The following is a 16,218-nucleotide window of genomic DNA, read 5'->3' on the forward strand; positions in this document are numbered from 1 at the left end:
TTTACGGAAGGAAATGCTGACAGTAATGAGAATAAATGTGTAATTTCTTTTTCTCCATCCAACCTCACCGAAATCTATCCCCTGTGTACAACCAAGCCCTGACAACTGATTAGATATTAGGAATGATGGCAAATGACAAGGTTATGAATCTGGTTGAAAGGAAAGTTCATGGTCCCCTCAAATGAAATCGGTTAAGTTTGGAGGAGGGATGGGGCTTGGGAGAACATAGGAGTCTCAATAAGTGCAGGGCAACTAGGTAGCTCAGTGGATAGACTGCCAAACCTGGAATCAGGGGGACCTAAATTCAAATCTGGCTTCAGACACTTCCTAGCTGTGTGACCCTGGGCCAGTCACGTAACCCCCGTTGCTTAGCCTTTACCCTTCTTAGAGTTATTACTAAAACAAAGTAAGGGTTAAAAAAAGAATTCCCACAACATGACCATTTTGTTTCTCTGCTTAAAAATTTTCATCAATTCTCTTCTGTGATCTAGCTTCCTTATCTGAATTTTTAAAAAATATTCTTAATCATTCACAAAAACCTTCTAACATATACAAAGAACCTAAAGGAGAGTGGATGCGAAATTGGATAAAGTATATTAAATTTTAGCAAGGGGGTAGAAAAAATTCCCTGGATTGTGTTTCGTAATGAATTAATTTTTTTTGCTTTCTTCTATTGTTGGTGACTTTTTCTTCCTTTTGTTTAATTCTTGTCACTTTTCAGTAACTCCCTTCCCTTTTTTCCCACCTCATACAAAATCTCCCTTGAATTAAGTTGTTTTAATTGAGAAACTGACTGTATCTGAAAATGTCAGGTCTTGCACTTCTAGTCTTGCCTCTCTGCCAAGACCAGCTCTCTGCAGTCTGGCTCCCACTCCTCCTCTTCTTCATAACCAATATTTATCTTGTATTTAAGATTTTGTAAAGTACTGTACATGCATTGTCTCATGTGAGCCCCACCACAGCCCTGCCAGGTACTACAGGTATTTTTGTTTTCTCTCATTTTACAATGACCCCGAGGCTTAGAAAAATTGTGACTTGTTCATTGTCATTTGGTTAGTCAAAGACAGCATTTGAACTCAGTTCTGCCCGGCTGCAAGTCCAGTATTGAATGAATAAATGAACAAATAAAGCATTTATTAGGTACTTATTGTGTGCAAAGCATCAAGATAAGCTTTGGGAATACAAATGGAAAAGTTAGGCCAACCCCTGCTCTCAGAGAACTCACATTCTAATAGGGGAGAACTTCCATGGAAGGTTTCACCTATAAGTCAGAAGAACATTTCTTTGGTCCAGCAGCAAAGCAGATTTTAATGCTTGTAGTGTAATTTCCATGGATAAAATGATGACATTGCTGATATTGAGTCCCTCGAAGGTGCCAAGGACTCTTCTCACACGTCAGCATACACAGGGATGGATGCCAGGCTCCTCAGGGTTTGCTCCCTCGGATGAAGGCTGAGGGCTCCCATCTGGAAACACTGTTCCTGAGGCTATGGGTTACAGGTCCATCCATCAGGGAGTCAAGATGGTGGTGTTTTAGTTTGCCTGGCAATATGCCCTCTCTAGGGAGAAACAGGAGGCTGCTCCAGTCACACTCACTTGCCTGCCCTGTGAGTGGTAGTTTGTTGGCATTTTGGTAAGAATAGTTGGCTCCAGGGGCAGCCAGGTGGTTCAGTGGATGAGAGAGCCAGATCTGGAGACAGGAGGTCCTGGGTTCAGATCTTATAGACACTTCCTAGCTGTGTGACCCTGGGAAATCACTCAACCCCCATTGCCTAACTCTTAACCACTCTTCTGCCTTGGAACCAATAGTCAATATTAATTCCAAGACAAAAGGTAAAGGTTTTTTAAAAAAGGATGGTTGGCTTCTCCATAGAAGTTGGTCTCTTCATTCTTCTTCACCATCTCCGTGTTCCAGCCAAATTGACCCATTTGATAGCCTCAAATCAACCTTTCATTTCCTGTCTCTGTATGGGCAGCTCCCCTCCCGTGCCAAGAACGTACTTCCTCTTCACCAATTTGTCTTAAAAATCCATCTATGAGGAGAAAGGAAGACTTGCAAGAGAGTGTCCCTATCTGAACACGTGGCAGTCCAGAGGTGGTGGTGAGAGTAGCTTTAGACCTCTAAAAATAATCTTACCAGGAGAGAAATGGTTCTAATTAAGGATTTATCCTGGGAGTCTCCAGCTATTCTGAACAAGAAACATGGTGGATTGGCACTAGGGAATGGAGCCATTCCAAGGTCAAGGATCAGAATGGGAGTATTGTAAGTTGGGTCAATGATCAGAGAGAAATAATGTAGAGTCCTCTGGTGGAATTTTCTGCTGGGTTAGAGCTTTCAGGTGAGGATCTCTAGAATGACAGGTTGGAGATGCATCTGTCCTAGGAAAGGGACTTGTTTCCGATGGAAGACAATGTAAGAATTGGGTTTTTCAATGTATGCTGAGATTAAAACGTGACTAATCATTTTTGGGGGGATATATATTTTTCAGTGAGTGGGATCATCTTAGAATTAAAAATGAACTTTGGTAATGAAAGAATTAACTTGTATAATTAAGCTGCCTTAATCAGGAACCATTAAGGGGTTGCTGTGTGCCAGGTGCTGTTCTAGGTGCTGGGGCATACAAAGACAATGATGAAAAATCTTTGCTCTCCAGGAGCTTCTAGGAGAGACAACACGTACGTATAAGATTACATGCATTTTGTATGCATTTCATTTGTATATTTACTATGTATGTATATATTAAATATGTACATATAATTGTTTATACATAATATATATAATTGTATACACAATAATACAAAATGCAAGATATTTTAGGGAGGGTACAAGCAGTGGTGATCAGGAAAGGCTTTGTGTACATAGTAGATTCCATCTTGAAATAAGTAAACAATTTAATGAGGTTTTGAGATAAAGAGGGTACAAAGGGCCATGGTTAGTTTATAGTCTTGGCCTGAAGGACTCTGGGAAAGCCCCTATTTGTAGGCAAATCAATTAAATATGTGTTAATTTTTGATAATTAACATTTTCCCTTTTTCAATAGTCTAGAAGTTTCCTACAGAGCTTGTTAGGCTTCAGAAGTTTGTCTTTGAATATGAGATAAAATGAGATTTTGTAGAGCTCTGTTTAACTGAGCTCTTTACAAATCTTGAAGTGCCATATAAATGCTAGTTTTTATTATTGGGAGATAATTGATAATATAGTAAATAGAGTGCTGGACCTGAAGTCAAATCTAATCATCCATACTTACTGACTGTGACCCTGGACAAGTCACTTAAACCAGGTTTGCCTCAGTTACTTCATTTGTAAAATGGGGATAAATAACAGCATCTACTTTTCAAGATAGCTGTGAGGATCAAATAGATATGTATAAAGTGATTTCCTTAAAGTGTTATATAAATGCTAGCTATTACTATGATTTCCACTAATTTCGTGAAGTTGTCCATAGATTTGTTAATCTATGCTGTCTATCTGTATAGTCTCCTATCCTTTGATTCTCAATCTCCCTTTTGGGGGTTCTATTTCTCACAAGATTTGCTTCACCACAAGAGGCCAATTGATTTCCCATGGCAGAGTTCTGGTGACTCAACTAGAACTAGAAGACATTAAAGATATGGGGTGATCACTGAGAGCAATAACTCCAGTCATTCCTTATCTTCAAATCCCACCCATTAAAGGCCTTGCAGCATGGATTAGTTGGGTTGTGGACACACATTCCAAGCATCTCTCACTTGGAGGATGTGAAAATATGCTAGCAGACGGGGTGTGCCTCTTGCCAAGTGAATACTCAGAGTGAGAGTGTTAAAGGCTAAGGAATATGAAGGTGAAGCTTGAAAGGGTCAAGGATTAGTAGAAGAGTGGGAGTCTTTCTTGGAAGAAGGGAGAGGCATTCTTGCCTGTAAATTCCATTGTAAAAGTTGGGAGTTTTTTATGGGGGCAGAAAATCTTAGATGGGGCCAAGGGGAGGACTGAATGAGGACAAGAGTATCTGTAGTAAAGTATAAATTTATAGGGAAAAAAAAAAAGCATCTCTGCTAACTAGTGTTTGTCCTAGAGAGATGAATGAATGAATAAAGCCTTTATTGCAGTTTTGCTAACTCGCGGTCAGCATAACAAATTAAATGGGAATTTTGGGGGGGTTTTGTGGAAGCCACAGACAACATGTGAGGGTCAGATGACAGAGAAAAAGTTTAGAAACAGAAACACATAAAATATATGTATAGTATCAACTTATTTTATCTTTTAATACCCCAAATGGACATAATTCTTTAAAGTTAAAATAAGTAAAAAGTTAGTTTGGAAAAAGCCAGAAAATTAGTGTCTTAAGAAAAGTGCTAATGAATAAAGCATTTTATCAAATGAAGTACTAAATTTTTATTTTTAATTTCATGTTTTGTTGCTTTTCATTATGTTGGGATTGAAAGAAAATTGGGAAAGGGGAAGCAAATGAAGGGTGAAAGAATGTAGAATGAGAATGAGGGGCAGTGGAAACCACTCTACTATTTGTAAACAGACAATTTTAGAATATTTTTCTTGGCATTTTTGGTTTTGACATTGCCTTCATACCTGAGTGTATCTTTCCTCCCTCTGTCCCCCAGCAATCATACTGAGTAGCGTATCTGTTAGTAGATCCAATGTTTCATACCTGTCATTCTCCACTTTTGCGATTGTTATGACCCCAGTAGTAACCTTTTGTTCTGTTCTTGTCTAGGGTGTGGAGGGGGTTCCATGTTTATAAAATTTCCCAAAGATCTGACTATTTTCCTCTGTAGTCCAACTCTCTCCACCATTTCCACTCCAGAAAAGGCCAATTTCTAAATCCATGCAAATGAAGAAAAACAAATCCCAAAAATGTTCCAAAAAAGGAGTTACCCTATCAGATTAAGACTGGCAATAAAAGCCCAAAGCCACTGTCCTGCTAGTGGGGAGTTTGAATATCAAATAGCCTCCAAGTCCCAGGAGCCTTTCTTTTCCCCTTTCCTCCCTCCCTGAAGCCCCCTAACCCCAAAGCAGGAATCAACTATTGAGCCCAAATCAAGGCTCCTTGCTTCCTTCCCCCCCAATGGAGGACTCCTCTCTACCATCTTCCTTGACTGTACTTCATACTGTAAGTAGATTTCGTCGATAAAGCTGGCTTGTTCTATTGTCTTCTAGGGTGTTCCATCTTTCCTTGGACTGGACTTTGGTATCCTGTACTTTCCTAATTCTGCATGAAGACAGCAACAAAGGGAGGGAGGAGCATTTGGCCATTAAAATCACAACACTTTTAAGTTGTTTTGTTTTTTTGGGGGGGTGAGGGTGGGGTAAGATGCAATTTAAAGAATTCATTGGAGAGGAATGTGGGTCATAACCATAACATATACCCTAGCCATAGGAGGGTGGATCAATGATTTTCCATAACTAAATGCTTTGATGGGTGTGTTTGAGGTTGGCCACTCCAGCACTGACCTGGGGGCCTGCCAATTCTAGGGCAGTTGGATCCTGAAACTGAAGACTAGCAGCAGTCTTTACAGATTGGGAAAAAATACAGCCATTTGTTTAGAAGGGTACAAAATGAGCTGTAAGTAGGAGCAGATGATGGTTGGAATGGAGGCAGCTAAGGGAGGAGACTCATTAAGAAAAGTGTTCACTTCAGAAGTTTGGGGGGTTATATTCATCCGTGGTGGTGACTTTCTGGTCTGTTGGGGTCCCTTTGGAGGTTTAGAAATTGGTATTGTCTCAAGTAGAAGTCAGGGACAAATATGGACTACAGAGGAAAATGGACACAAGGTCATTATTGGGAAAGTGATGAACAAGGAACTCCCTCTGTATCCTAAGCATGAGAACAGGGCTAGAAAAAATGATGCTTAGAAGAAGATAATAGAGCAACCTTAGCTTAAAAGATACAAGCCTCAATAACAGGCTAGAAAGAAAATGATCTCAGTATGTGTGTCTTGTTTAAGTAATTAAAACACCTGAACAACCAACCATCAAGAGTTAAACCAGCCCAGGGCAGATACTGCACCAGGGCGTGAGTCACTCTTCTTTCACTGGAATGAGGAGAGACCCTGGCACCAGATATTCAAGGGTTACCCACACCCACATTCTTACCTAAGCCTCACCTCCCCCAGGTATGTGTGAAAACTGCTGCTAAGAATAGCTGAAGGAACCCAAACGCTGGGAGTCACACCTAAAGGGAACAGCTAAGTAATCATGAAATCGACCCCAGGACCGTGGGACCTCAGTGTCTGCTTTTATTCTAGCAGGGCCTGCCCCTACCATAACAGGCGGAAGAAGGGTTAGTTAGCCATTGGCGTAGATGTGTGGTTGCTGCTTATTGAATGTGAACTGAGCTGCAATGAAATTGGGCATCCCTGGGCCACTCCCAAACAGAAATGTCCCTTGCAGCCTGCTGCCATCAACCTAAACACCCAACCTCATATTGTATAGTGAGCTCAACACATTTAAGTTTCTTGGGGGCACTTTTTTCTAATTTTTGTTATTATTGTTCAGTTGTTTCAGTCGAGCCCAGCTTTTCATGACTCCATTTGGTGGATGCTGGAGTGGTTTGCCATTTCCTTCTTCAGCTCATTTTACAGATGAGGAAACTGAGGCAAACAGGGTTATATGATTTGCCCAAGGTCTCACAACTAGTAAGCATCTGAGGCTGGATTTGAACTCAACAGTACTCTATCCTCTGTGCCATTTAACTGCTCCCAATCTTTTTAAAACTCTTACTCTCTGCCTTGGAGTCAATAGTGTATATTGGTTCCCAGGCAGAAGAGTGGTAACAGGGTTAAGTGACTTGCTGTGGATCACATAGCTAAGAAGAGTCTGAGGCCAGATTTGAACAAACCTCACCCCTTCTTTCTAATTAGTGATCCCCTTCTTTAGCCCTTGTCTTTAGAGTTACTTGTTTTTTGTATTTTTGAATCTCTTTGTTTTGGGCTTTACTTCCACAGCCAGGTGAACTCAGAACAAGTTTCCCATTGAAATAGTGAGAAAATGGCAAGTTATGATGTCATTAGAATTAAAATTCACTTACAGTACAGACGAAAGTGTTTTGTGGGAACCTGCTACTCATGGGCTCTTTTGGAAAATGAATTCCACTTTTCATACAAGTGCACATGCAAATCTTGGGAACAAACTCATTGCTAAATCGAGCACGGCTCTCCCCTCAATAGTGCAATAAATCTGTGCCCTCGCTGATGTGAGTGTCTCAGTAAGGAAGACTGCAGGGAGAGCGAGGGCTATGCCTAGTCATTGTGGGAGGAAGACTTTCTGGGCTTCTGGCTTTGCAGGAGGGAGCACCAGTGCAGCATGTGGACTCTCCATTCTCTCTGCAAGAATCAGAGAAGAGGACAGAGATCTCCTGGGAGAAAAACAAGGGACGATATTACCCACGGCTACCATTAGATGGCAGTCTGAAGAAAGGGTGAGGCAGGGAGGCTGAAAGGATTTTTATAAGATGTATCAAAGTACCAAGAGGAATGATTAAGAGCCTTAAGTCACTGATAGGCGGGCTGGGATGAAAAGGGCTCCTTGTGTAGAGCTTGGCCAAACAATGACTAAGGGGGTAGGGCCACAGAGTATGAGAATGATCAACAGGTATTTGGAAAAATTTGGCCTCCATTGACTCCTTAGCAGAGCTGACCAAGAGAGTAGGAACAAAGGTATTTGAATGTCACTATCAAGAAAAAAAAGTAGACATTTCAATCTGGCATTTATTAAGCACCTGCTGAATCACAGTGCACCATGGAGGGCTTAGGACAGGTATAAAGAGGCAGTTCTTGATCTCTTGAATTTTATAGTCTGATAGGAAACATACCCAAAAGACTTTTTTGGGTGGAGGGGCAGGGGGTTTGGACTTGAGATTTTACTGAGAGAGGGAGAACTACAGGTGAAAAAGATTCCCTTTACCAATCTGTATAACACCTGTTCTGCTACTTAATAAGAGGTATCTGGGGGCACCGCCTCTCATTGACATGTACCTAGGTCCTGGGAGGAGACAGTGGGCTCACATAGAACTGTTTTCAATACTGAGGGGCCCAATCTTTAAAGAGAGAAGTTAGATTTCTCCCTGGCACTGATTCTACCTTGGAACCAAATGCCAGGGACATGTCTAAAAACAAAGCATAGATCTGGCTCGCATCTAGTGTCTCCCCCAAAACATGAGCAATGGGTTCTTGCCTGAAAGATGAACTCAGTGAGTTGTTGACATTTTATTTCCTTCACCTCAGATATTGTATAATATCTACAAGATTTCCAGTATGAATACAGGAAAAAAAAACATACACAATTAATATTCCTAAAAAAAGGCAGAAAGTCCTTTGGTGTTTCTGGGCAGGTAGGTGGCAAAGTAGAAAATGTACTGGGTCTAGAGTCAGGAAAACATCTTCCTGATTTCAAATCTGACCTCAGACACGTACTAGCTGTACGACCCTGGGCAAGTCACTTAATCCCATTTGTCTCAGTTTCCTCATCTGTAAAATGAGCTGGAGAAGGAAATGGCAAATCATTCTGATATCTTTGCAAAGAAAACCCCAAATGAGGTCATGAAGAGTTGGATTCAACTGAAATGACTGAGAAACAACCACTTTTGATGTTTGCTCAATAGATATTTTAAATTCTCCTCAAGCCTTTACTTCCTGAGATGAAAAATCAGGAGACATGTATATGTTTGACTGAAGTGCAGAGTAGTGGTGAGGGTGAAATAAATTCAGAAAAGTAGCCTGACATTAGATTATGGAAAGTCTTGAATTCCAGGCTAAGGAATTTTGACTATTTGGAAGCCACTGGATTGACATGGCCAGATTTGTCATGTTATGTTAATTAATCAACTAACCAAACATGTATTAAGTTCCTATTATATGCCAGGCTCTGTGCTAAGCATATGGATACAAAGACAGATATGAGACAGTCTCCACACCAAGGAATTTACATTCTATCATTTCTTCCTCTTGTTATTGGCAACATTTTCCCCCTGGTTCTATTTTTTCCCCTTGAGTGACTTTGTTACTGATCCTCTCTATTCCTGATTTCCCTATCTAAAATAAAGAGAACATCCTAGGAAAGGAAAGGAAATAGGCATTTATTGAGAGCTTGCTATGTAGCAGGCACTATGCTAAGTGCTGTATAAATTCTTTGTAAATAAATGAAAAAAAAATCATTTGATCTTCACAACAGCCCTGGGAGGTAGACGCTATCTATCATTACTCACATGTTGTTGTTGTAGTTGTTTGGACCTTTTTGGTCAGGTCTAACCCTTTGTAGGGTTATTCAATTGTTTCAGACTTGTGATGCCATTTGGGGTTTTCTTGGCAAAGATACTGGAGTGGTCTGCCATTTCTTTCTCCTGTGGATTAAGGCAAAGAGACGTGAAGTGACTTGCAGTTGTGACATAGGGAAGTGTCTGAGGCCAGAGTTGAACTCTGGAAGATGAATCTTTCTTACTCCAGGCCCAGTAGCTTCCCTATACCCATTTTCTAGATGAGGAAATGGAATTGCCCAGGGTTACACATTGACTGAGCCTGGGTTTGAACTCAGGTGTTCCTGACTCCATACCTAGTGCTCTATGCACTATGGCACCACCTAGTTACTTTGTTTTTATCCATTATACTTCATGGTATCTTGGTATATTCATATTTGGACTAGATTATTTTTAAAGTCCCTTCCAATACCAAATCTACAATCCTTGGTTAGAATATGGATTGAGCTTACACAGTGCATTAAAGAAAAGGTTGGTGGGTCTTTGGTCAAATGGAGGGTCACCATTTACCTGTCTTTTATGAATAGATCCATGCCCCTATTAATAAATGATATGCTGGGGGGGGAAGGCTTGATGACCATTGCCTTTCTTCCTTTTAACTATTAATCATCCAAGTCTTTTTTAATATCTTCCCTTTTTAAAAAAATGTATTCACCAATGCAGAGCTTCTATCTGATCCATTCGACTCCACTTTCTTCCCTTCCCTTCAGTGAATAAGGAGTTCATTTCTTGTATTGTTTAGTCTTGGACTTCAGCCCTAGTCTACTCATAGATGTGGATTGTCTCACTGAAACAGCAAGGCAAGTGGGTAGGGCATCAGGGGAAATATTCAGCGAGTCCAGACTTTGCTGCCCTTTCCTCATTTCTGCTTCTCAGAAAAGATTCTTTTTTTTTGGAGGGCTAATCAGGTGCCCCTGTGAACCCTTCCCTTTCACCTTCAAAAAATGATCTTGTGTTTACATATCTCTATACACATTGGTTTCCCCCTGCAGAGAGTCATCATCCTCCAAATCACTTTTATCTTTGACACTCTATTATCACCTAGCACAGTGCCTCCTACATCAGAGACTTCATTTTCTTACTTTTTAATTGGTTTGGCTTTCTCCATCTGGATAACCTCCTAAGGTAGGAGACCATTAGCAACACATTGTTATCAAACATTTTAGAGACTCTAATTCAAGCTGCTAAACTGAATGTCAAATGAAAACCAACAGTTTTGTTGTGTTTCCTGGGTGGGAAAAATAATAAACCAATTGAAAAAACTTGTATGTATTTTGAGACAGCTCAGGCTATATCACCTTAGTTGTTATTAAACATCAAAACAAATAATAAAACCCAACCACAGAACCTTCCCCCCACCCCTTGCCCTTCCCAAGAATTAAATTGAGTGTGATGAGATAATGATTGCTAGAAATGATCAGTCCAATCTTAGGAATTCCCCATTCTAAGTTTATTGCTTCAAAGAGGAAACAATGGTATAGCAGGGAGAGTAATAAAGTTAGAGTTAGGAGGCTTGGACTCAAGTTTTGGCTCTGCTACTTCCATCCTTGGCCAAATCACTTGGCTTATGGGATTGCCATTTCTACAACTGTAAAAAATGAGAGCCAATCAATCAATCAATCAATCAATCAGCAATCAGCAAACATATTAATTGCCTACTATGCACCAGACACTGTGCTAACTACTAAGGATGCAAAAAAGAGACAACCTTCCCTCCCCAAACAAAGCAAAAACAAAAAACTAAAGCAGTGCCTGCCTTGAAAAAGCTTGCAATCAAATGGGGGAGAGGATGGGAACAAGGTTCCTTCCAGTCTAATCTCCTGAGATCCTGGAAAATTGCCCTTTATTGCCTATCCAGAAGAATGTAAGCCTTTTTTTACATAGGGTCTATTAGGTTGATTGCAGACTTCTTGAGAGCAGACTTTACATTGTTTGTTTTTATAGCCCCAATTTAATCTCACACAGTAGATAGTAAATAAATATTTGTTGATTTGGACCTGATAATGAGCATATTCCCGCCTCACGTTATGTAGTATAGATGTTTAGTCAGTAATAAACATTCATTAAACATCTACTATGTGCTGAGGATGTGAAAAGAAGTAAAAGTCAGTGCCTGTCCTCAAAGAGCTCACAATCTAATGGGGAGAGACAACAAGCAAACAAATATGCTGTTGTTCAGATATGTAATTCTTTGTGACTCCCATGGGCCATATCATGCAATACTGTCCATAGGGTTTTCTTGGCAAAGACACTGGAGTGGCTTGCTGCTTCCTTCTCCAGTGGATCAAGGCAAACAGAGGTTACACAGGATCACACAGCTAGTAAGTGTTTGAGGCTAGATTTGAAGTCAGATCTTCCTGACTCCAGGGCCATTGCTCTAGCCACTGGGCAATCTAGCTGCCTCCAAATAAAAATGTGTATTAATAAGTTATTTACAATGTAAATATGGAAACAACATAAGGAAGGCCCTAGAATTAAGAGAAGTTAAGACATACTTCTTGGAGATGAAATTTTAGTTGAGATAAAGGAAACCAAGGATGACAGTGGGCAAAGGAGAGAAAGGAGAGTAATCCAGGCATTAAAGACAGTCAGAGAAAATACCTGGAGCAAAGAGGGAGTGTCTTGTTCTTGGAACAGCTAGGAGGCTAGTGTCACTGGATCAGAGTACATGGCAGGGACTAAAGTGTAAGGAGCCTAGAAAGGGAGGAATGGGTTACGGGCTTTGAATGCCTAACAGGGCATTTTTGTATTTAATTCTGGAGGCAATAGGGAGACACTGGAATTTATTGAGTAGGGATATGACATGGTTGAACCTGTGCTTTAGAAGGAAAATCACTTTGGTGACTGAATGGAGGATAGATTGGATTGAGGTAGACAAACCACCAGTACACAGGCTATTGCAACAGTTAAGGTGTGAGGTGATGATGACTTGGGCATGTGGGTTTTTAAATGAATATATTATAACTCAAGTATTATAACTAGAGTAAACTAGAGTAAAACTTGCCTAATTTGACCAGAGGAAGAAGAGCAAGAGGGAGGAGTCACAGCAAACAAATAGAATCACTTAAACAGAGGATGCAGGAAAAGGGACAAGGATTCTAGGTAATACAGAAAGGAATTTTGGGTAATGTACTTTTTAGGGTTTCCAACTATATAGACCTGACTATTCATACAACAAACATTCAATAAATACCTATTCTATGGCTTAATTTGATGAATTGGAGTTCAGGAGAGAGATCAGGCATGGATAAGTAGATCTGAAAGACATCTGAATAGAACTGCTGAGATCACCAAGGAAGAGTATAGAGTAAGAAGAGAAGAGAATACAGTGCAAAGCTTTGGGGAACTTCCTCAGTTCCTCAGACAGGAAAAGGTTGAAGATCTAGGTTTGTTGACCCAGTTATTGTCTACATCTCGATATCTCTTAACTGTGGGTGTACCTTGAGTCCAAGTACCAAGTACCGTTCTGTATACTTTCTTTCGGAGACTGCAACAGCTTTCATAAGTTCAGGCATCATCTCTATGCATATGCCTCCCAGAATTATGCATACAGCCCTAGTCTCTCCCCTGAGCTTCAGTTCTAATTTCATTCTGAGGGAAACAGAGCTCATTATTGCTCCCCTCAGAACCACCTCTCTTTTGATCTTTCTTATTACCATCGGGGACACTGATCTTTCTAATCTACCAGGTTCATGACCTAAGAGTCATATTTAACTACTTCCTTTCCCTCATTACTCATCTCTCATCAAGTCTGAGGGTGGATATTGTAGGTAACTCAAATCTAGTCCATAGGTATACTCCAAGGCAATGAGTTCTAGGAACATGACTCAGGGGTAAAGATTCAGACTGCCCCAATATCAGCTCCAATTGAGAGCTAATGAATATTGTCTAATACTATTTGATTCACTCTCTCCTGGAAGATCAATGATCAGCAGGGAATGCCTCCTAGCTCCTTTTTTGGGTCCTGACTCTCGAGTTGGAAAGGAACCCCAAACTTTCTCCATCTGCTTCCCAGTTTGTCTGATTCATTGGCTGGGTTTTATAGGTTGCCAACCACTCCATAAGGCTTGTTTATGGATGTGTGGAACTATAGAGTGGAGTCATGGGCTGGCTCAGGTGAATCATACTACAGCTGCTATCCTACCTTCCTGTCCTTGAACTCTTTTTACTTGTCATGTTCTGTCATTCTCCACTCCTTGCATCCTTCCCTGCATCTCTCTTCCTTCTGTTGCTTGCTGGCTATTAGTTACAGGAAGAGAAGCAGAATGAGGAGGAATGCTATAATTTGGTCCCAGATAATTTTGTCAATTACTTCTCTGCAATTTAATTTGAAATCTAGAAATGCAAACATCTGGGCAGCTAGGTTGTATAATGGATAGAGCACCCAGTCTGGAGTCAGGAAGACCTGAGTTCAAACCTGTTCTTGGACATTTACTAGCTGTGTGATCCTGGGCAAGTCACTTAATCCTATTTGCCTCATTTTCCATGGTACACACCTGTACCATGAGCTGGAGAAGGAAATGGTAAAGCCACTCCACTGCCAAGAAAACCCAAATGGGGTCGTGAAGTTTCAGACACTAGTGAAATGACTGAACAACAACAAAATGCTAACAAATGAAGTAGCTTTTCATGGTAGGATTCATTTTTCATTTGCTCATTCTTCCAGCCTATTTCTTGACTACAGACATGATGTTCTGTTTAGTCTCTGAGCACTTCTTTTTTAAAGTTTGTTTATTTTTGTGTAGGTAGGTCCTTTCCCCCTATCTCTGATCTCTCTCTCTCTCTCTCTCTCTCTCTCTCTCTCTCTCTCTCTCTCTCTCTCTCTCTCTCTCTCTCTGTCTGTCTCTGTCTCTCTGTCTGTCTGTCTCTGTCTCTCTGTCTCTCTCTGTCTCTGTCTCTCTGTCTCTCTGTCTCTGTCTCTCTGTCTCTCTCTGTCTCTGTCTCTCTGTCTCTCTCTGTCTCTGTCTCTTTCTGTCTCTCTTAGTTCAATGCCAAATTAATTTAACGGAATAGTAAAAAAAAATACATACATACATACATATATATATATATATATATATATATATATATATATTCTCAGGAAAGAAGGAATCTATCTCCCTCCCACCTCGTCTATAGCAAATTCTTAGTAAGATAACACCTTGTTTCTCCAGAATCAATGGGAGAGGAGGTGTTCCACATCTGATTTCTTTTTGATATAGGTCCAGAAGTGGTATTGCTGGGTCAAAGAACATGCATAGTTTTATGGCCCTTTGAGTGTGGTTCTATATTGTTTTCCAGAATGGTTCTGTCAGTTCACAGTTCCACCAACAATGTATTATCATCCCAGTTTTCCCACATCCTCTGCAACATTTATCAGTTTGAGCACTTCTAAAGGCTGGTCCTGTTGCTGGTTTCTAGGATCAGTATTCTGTTATTCTGGGATTGCAGGATTAGCTCAGGCTGGGGACCTGTAAATTCTGAGTCCTTTCTAAATGGGCTGATTTAGGGCAAAGTCTGATTGCTATCAGCTTGGTCAGAGCTTTACAAGTTCCTAATCTGTATTTGGGTCTGAGCAGTAGGTACTTAGCTGCTATCAATCAGCTATTAAGATCTGCTGGTTTGGAGTGACAGAACTGATGTTTCCTTTTGATCTGGGATTTTTGTGCTGATTATTCCTCTGAAGGCTTCATACTAGGGTAGAAACTGAATAGTGAAACTCCACTCTACCTCTGGAATCAGAACCATATCACTGCTGCTTGCTTCTGAACCTGGTCCTCTCTTAGTATACTGCTTAGTGCCTGTGGACAATTAGAAATCGCACTAAACCTAGGAGTTCTACTAATGGCGACAGGTACCCTGCTCTTTCCACCATGAATCTGTGATCCAGAATTTGGGGAGTGGGTGACAAAGCTATACTGGTTCCCATTATGGTGCCCCAGTTTAGTGGGGCAGGGGGTTGTCCAGTATGGATCTGAGATCTTTTCTTGACCTGGTACATAAATTCCTCTTACAACACTCTGCTGGTCAACTCCTGTCCCCAGAATCTGCAGACCTGTCTGCATCTGTATGCTGACCTGGGTTGAACAAAATGGCTCACTTTTTATTGGATTTTCTCATCAGGATTTCGTCTAGATCTAGATATCTAGATCTGTTTGGAGGATTCTCTCTATTTTTCTGCTTTTTACACTTTAAAGGAGTAGAAAGCTTAGAATATGATATTCTAGAAGGCAAAATATATTGACCTACAATTCAGTCAAAAATAATTTATTGAACAAAATTGAATAAAATCCTGTAGTGGGAAAATGGATCTTGAATGAAATAACCTAAGCACTCCAGATGAAAAGACCAGAGCTGTGTAGGAACAATTTTAATACTGTATATGAGCACAATTACTACTTTTTAGAAGGGTAGAAGTGGAGCTGTCTAAAGGGAAAGATAGAACCCCAGTGAAACTGCTAGCCACAGTCATGCAGTGTTGTAGAAAGAACCCTGGCCAGAATCAGGAAAGCTGGATCCTAACCATAACCTGCCATGCTTCACTGAGATAACTGCAATCTTCTTTGATCTGGACTTTCTTTAAATATAAAATAAGAAATTTGAACTGGATGATCTCTAAGATTCCTTCTAGTTTTGATACTTATGACATTAGAAGAAGGTGTGGTTGTGTCATGATGTATCTTACTGGACTTGAAGGCAGACAGTGTATTTGATTGATTCTTGTAAACCACACAAATTCCTAGGACTTCTAGGAGCAATATTCCTCTACACCAAGCTTTTCCACACCCAGCCAAACCTGGAATTGAATTTCTGAGGTAATTGCCAGTCTTTGTTTCACAATAATTATCCTCAGGAAGAACTGAACAGGTACTTTAGCTCCTTCCCTCAATATAAATAATCCACCCCAAATTGCTCATTCTCCTAAAGGACTGGGGAGGAGGAGGAAGTGTGTCTTCTTTGCTGCTCTAAGAAGTCCCTTCTTTCCTGTTATATT

General features: G+C 40.5%; 1 protein-coding gene across 1 annotated transcript in view; it reads left to right on the forward strand.

The window, feature by feature from the left end:
* Positions 1-5,994: 5,994 nt before the first annotated feature.
* GPRC5A (G protein-coupled receptor class C group 5 member A) overlaps positions 5,995-16,218 on the forward strand; it is a 47,957-nt gene continuing 37,733 nt past the window's right edge. The window contains exon 1 of the mRNA XM_056799165.1: positions 5,995-6,108. The gene's annotated coding sequence lies outside the window, so the exon portion shown is untranslated. The remainder of the gene's footprint in view (positions 6,109-16,218) is intronic.

Source organism: Monodelphis domestica, chromosome 5 (genome assembly GCF_027887165.1).
Source record: "Monodelphis domestica isolate mMonDom1 chromosome 5, mMonDom1.pri, whole genome shotgun sequence".
Lineage (NCBI taxonomy): Eukaryota > Metazoa > Chordata > Mammalia > Didelphimorphia > Didelphidae > Monodelphis > Monodelphis domestica.